Genomic DNA, 6,000 nt, shown 5'->3' on the forward strand with positions numbered 1-6,000 from the left:
AGAGGTGATATTTAAACCCAAAAGATGTTATTAGGTCACCTAGAGAGAGTGTGTACAGAGAAAAGAGAAGAGGTCCCAGGACAGAGCCCTGGGGTACCCCCACAGAGAGATCAATAGAGGAGGAGGAGGTGTTAGCAGAAGAGACACTGAAAGTACGATGGGAGAGGTAGGATGAGATCCAGGATAGAGCTTTGTTCCGAATACCAAGAGTATGGAGAATGTGAAGGAGAAGAGGGTGATCCACAGTATCAAATGCTGCAGAGAGATCGAGTAATATGAGCAGAGTGTAATGACCTCTGTCTTTGGCAGCATGGAGGTCGTCAGTTATTTTAGTGAGGCTGTTTCCGTGGAGTGAGCAGTGCGGAAGCCAGATTGTAGAGGGTCTAGGAGAGAATAGGTGTTGAGAAAATGGAGCAAGCGAGAGAATACAAGACGTTCAAGGAGTTTAGAGGCAAAAGGCAGGAGGGAGACAGGTCGATAGTTAGAAAGACAGGTAGGGTCAAGCTTGCTGTTTTTGAGTAATGGTATGACTGTTGCATGTTTGAAGGAGGATGAAAAGGTTCCAGAGCAGAGGGAGGAGTTAAAAATGTGTGTGAGCGTAGGGATTAGGCCTGGGCCATAGAGGGGGGGGCCGTGCTGCACCGCGCTGACGCTGAGGCTCGCCTGCTGAAGCTGTGCGATTCCATGCACATACAGGCGAGCCAGCGTGCGCGATAGGGATGCGGGGGGAGGTGGTGGGAGGCAGGGCAGTGACGTCGCTGGGTCAATCGCCCGCGACGCACTGACGTCAACGTCATGGCGCCGACGTCACGGCGCCGTGACGTTGACGCAGCTTCGCGCTGATTGGATGTTTTCAGCCGACAGCGCGCTGAAAAACAGCTTGGCGCTCGGCTGAAAACTCCATCTCGTCAGCACGCCTGCGGACGCTCGCGTGAGCCCCCTCTCAAGGCATCCTCATTGAGGATGCAGGGGCTCAGCGCGGAGCGTCCGCACGCCTCAGCACGGCCTGTCCTTCTATGGACTCGGCCTTATAGTAGGAGCAAGAGGTTTTAGGAGATGGGATGGAATGGGGTCAAGAGGGCAAGTGGTAGAGGGAGAAGAGGCGATCAACAGCAACACATCCTCCTCTGAGACAGTGGAAAAAGAGTCAAGGAAGGCAGGAGGAGAGTTAGGAAGAGGTGTAGGATGGGAAGAAGAAACAGACGGGATGTTCTGACATATGGATTCCACCTTTTCCTTAAAATAGTCAGCAAAGTCCTGAGCGGAGATGGAGGAAGGAGAGGCAGCTGAGGGTGCTTTGAGTAGAGTATCAAAGACAGAGAACAGTCGGCGTGGGTTAGAATTGTGCATTTTGATTAGTGCAGAAAAGTAGGCTTGTTTAGCTTGCGAGAGGGCAGAGTTGAAACAGGATAGCATAAATTTGTAGTGAAGGAAGTCTGCAAGAGTGGGAGACTTCCTCCAGAGGCATTCAGAGGAACGAGTGGAGGAACGCAGCATGCGTGTGTGGGAATTTAGCCAGGGTCTAGGGTTAGAAGGGCGAGTGCGGCAGAGAGAAAGTGGGGCATGTAGATCAAGAGAGGAGGACAAGACAGAGTTGTAGTTCCTGACCAGGTTGTCGGGGTCTGTAGCAGAGCTGAGAGAGGAGAGGGAGGAGCGTAAAGTGGACTCAAAGTCAGGTAAGTGAATAGAGCGCAGGTTTCTGCAGAACCGGGGGGTAGATGGAGGTGGAGAAGGGGAGAAGCGAGATAGAGAGAATGAGATGAGATGATGGTCAGAGAGAGGAAAAGGGGAAATGGAGAAATCGGAGAGAGAGAAGTTCTTAGTGAAAACCAGGTCTAAGTAGTGGCCATCCTTGTGGGTGCTGGCTGCAGTCCACTGTTGAAGGCCAAAAGAAGAGGTTAGAGAAAGAAAGCGGGAAGCCCAAGGAGAGAGGGGTCATCAATGTGGCAATTGAAGTCCCCAAGGAGAAGAACTGGGGAGTCTGAGGAGAGGAAGAAAGAGAGCCAGGATTCAAAGTGAGAGAGAAAGGCAGAAGGGGGATGAGTAGAGGTAGGTGGGCGATAGATGACCGCCACATGAACAGGGAGAGGAGAGAAACTCTGGACAATGTGAGCCTCAAAGGAGGGAAAAGCAAGAAAGGGAGGAATAGGAAGGGTTTGGTAACGACAGAGAGAGGAGAGCAGGAGCCCCACGCCTCCACCCCTGCCATCAGTGCGCAGAGTGTGGGAGAAGGAAAGGCCCCCATAGGAGAGGGCAGCTTCCAGAGCAGAGTCAGACTGAGTGAGCCAGGTCTCAGTTATAGCAAATAGGAGCAGAGAGTGAGAGAGAAAGAAGTCATGCACAGAGAGGAACTTGTTAGAAAGGGAGCGAGCATTCCAAAGAGCACAGGAGAAAGGGAGAGAGGAGGGAGGGTGGCAGGGGATGGGTATGAGGTTGGAGGGGTTGACAATTGTGCAAATTTTCATGGGGATTGACAAGAAAATGCACCGGGATCATTGATAGAAAAATGTATACATTTATTAAAGCATAAAATCACTGTGTCCTCAAGAGACCAGAAGATTCAAAGGTTAAAACACAATAGTGCTGAATAGCACGCTGATGCTAAAAAGCAATAGCAAAGGCTAAATGCTTGTGATTAATACAACATCTAAAGAATACAACAGCTAAAGATGTATCAACTATCTAGACAGATCTACATGTACAAAACCAGGAAATATAGTAGATCACCAAATAAACAAACGAGCAAAAATTAAATAATAACAAAATAACAAAACCACAGAGGGGGGTGTGCACCAATCAGGAGTGAGGGGCTATGCTGCTGCAGGGAGGCACTGATGTAAATTTGGACAGCACTTCTCTGACAGCTGATGGTATGCTCGCCCACACGTCCTGGTCCTATCACACCAGCCAATGGGGGCGCGCGCTCTTCGACAGCCTCACATGACCTCTATGCGTTTCGTGGCAAAGCCTGCCATTACCCCTACCTGTCAGTAATGCATTAGTATTATGTTATATGTGTATATTTATTCTGTAGCCTGGTTCCAGCACCTCAGGGAGCAGGGGTTAATTTTGTTTTCAGATGGAATGTTGCAAAATGGTCTAGGACAGGGGTGGGCAAACAATTTTTCAATGTAGCCACAGGTGTGGCGAATTAGAAGTGAAAAAAGCCACACCATGTAAGAATTTAGGTATTATGTTGCGAATGCGAAAATTTAAAACACACATTGTTTGAACAAGTTTATTGAAAACATGAACACTTTGACTACTCAGTAACAACTGCGTCAGACACACACAGCACACACACACACACACACACACACACACACACACACACACACACACACACACACACACACACACACACACACACAGTCAGTGGGGTGGTATATTATTTATATATTCTCGGTACCCCCCACCCCCCATCATCTCATTTCACCCCCCTCATCTCATTCCCTCCCAAATCCATGATCAGGGGCACCGCCAGGACGTGACTGGGTACATAACAAAGATACAAGGAGCCATTGCCAGCTGCCCGCACACAGCCACACACACCCAGCCAGTCACACACACGCCCAGCCAGTCACACACACACCCAGCCAGTCACACACACACCCAGCTAGTCATACACACACCCAGCCAGTCACACACACACACCCAGCCACACACACACACCCAGCCAGCCACACACACGCTCAGCCAGCCACACACGTCCAGCCAGCCACACACAAGTCCAGCCAGCCACACACACGTCCAGCCAGCCACACATACACACAGCCAGCCACACACACACCCAGCCAGCCACACACACACGCCACGCCCAGCCAGCCACACACACGCCCAGCCAGCCACGCACACGCCCAGCCACGCACACGCACACACCCAGCCACACATACACACACACACCCAGCCACACATACACACACACACACCCAGCCACACATACACACACATACACACACACCCAGCCACACATACACACACACCCAGCCACACATACACACACACCCAGCCCTTCATCTCCCCTTCATCTCCCCCCTGCACCCTTCATCTCCCCCCTGCACCTTTCATCTCCCCTCAGCACCCTTCATCTCCCCCCTGCACCTTTCATCTCCCCTCAGCACCCTTCATCTCCCACTGCACCCTTCATCTCCCCTCAGCACCCTTCATCTCCCCCCTGCACCCCTCATCTCCCCTCAGCACCCTTCATCTCCCCCCTGCACCCTTCATCTCCCCCCTGCAACCTTCATCTCTCCTCAGCACCCTTCATCTCCCATCAGCACCCTTCATCTCCCCTCATCTCCCCCCAGAATCTCCCCCCAGCACCCTTGAAAGCACCCCCCCGTCCCCCACCAATGCCTACCAGATCGCGGTGGCAGCAGTGGGCAGCAGTGGTGGCGAGCGGGCAGTGGTGGCAGTCGGACGGGGGGCAGTGGTGGCGAGCAGGCAGTGGTGGCAGGCGGATGGGGGGCAGTGGTGGCGAGCGGGCAGTGGTGGCAGGTGGATGGGGGGCAGTGGTGACGAGCGGGCAGTGGTGGCAGGCGGACAGGGGGCAGTGGTGGCGAGCGGGCAGTGGTGGCAGGTGGACGGGGGCAGTGGTGGCGAGCGGGCAGTGGTGGCAGGCAGACGGGAGGCAGTGGTGGCAGGCGGACGGGGGGCAGTGATGACGGGGGGCAGTGGTGACAGGCGGCAGTGGTGGCGGGCAGCCATCAGCGCGTCACACTGGAGCGTGCTCGTGGGGGGAGGGAGCGTCATGGAGCGGCCTCGCAGGGGAGGGAGCGCGCGTCACACGCTTGCTGGAGTGGGCTGGGGTGTTGGAGGGAGAGGAGCGCGTCACACCGCTAGAGCGCGCTCCTTACCATGGAAGGGGAAAGGGGGGGTTTGAGTGTCCCGGCGGCCCTGTTCGCCACAGTTTTACTGCCAATTCGCCACAAGTGGCGAATGGCGACAGGGTTGCCCACCCTGGGTCTAGAATCTTCCAATTAATGTTTTGCATGTAACTGTGTTTCGTGTTTGACTTTGCCCCACCAATCAGGGGCTGGGTCATATTGCAAACACCTGGGGGTGTAGAAGACCCTTAGCTAGATAAGATAAGATCAGCTCAGTTTTAGCTATGAGAGTCAGATTATTCAGCTGAGGCAGCTGGTGGAAGCTGCTAGCAACTGGGAGGAGCTGCAGGAGGAAAAACAGGGAAAATCTCTTTAGGGAGGTCCCTGCACCCATATTTATAGGCTAACCCTAGTTTCCCAGTTGTAAGTGTGTGTGTCGATTTACTGTAAATAGTTGTAGATATTATTTTTCCAATAAATTAATTTAATAAACTCTGTGTTTCTCTCAGGCGAATTCGGTGTAAAAAGTTAGCGCTTGCTAATAAATACCATAAAGTGACACAATTATAATCAAAGTAGGATGTGAATAAAAAAAATCCCATAGGTGTATCAAAAATATATATAGAATGAACATAAAGATAAGTGTATGTGCACATGTGAACGAACCAATTAAATAAAAAAGTTCAGTACTGTGAACACAGTGATAAGTGTAAATGTCCATGAATAAAAGTCCATTAATTAAATATATTAAAGGATATATAATGTTGTGACGGTCCACAGCTTCTAGGAGGATTAACAACATCCACAAGGATCTATCGGAAAAAAAAAAAGAAAACAGAAGCGCGTGGCACATAGCATAAATCTGTGTGGACATTTATTATCAAAAATGAAGAATCTAAAATGGGACACTCACAAGTGTAGCTAGAATTAGCGCATTTAGAGATGTATTATCTCAACAGGATAGTACTCATCTGGGGCTTATCCCCCTCCATGATGGGTAACAATGATGACAAATCCTGGCATTAAGGTAAGCATGAGAGTCCAACAAGAAGGTAGAGATTGGAGATACAAAAGAGACAATCTCTCAGAAGGTACATCACCCAAAACCGCAACAGCTAGGCACTTCAGGAAACTGGCTGGTGTAATCCGTTAGTTTCAGTCTTAGATAAGTGTG

The sequence above is a fragment of the Ascaphus truei genome, chromosome 5 (assembly GCF_040206685.1).
Source record: "Ascaphus truei isolate aAscTru1 chromosome 5, aAscTru1.hap1, whole genome shotgun sequence".
NCBI lineage: Eukaryota > Metazoa > Chordata > Amphibia > Anura > Ascaphidae > Ascaphus > Ascaphus truei.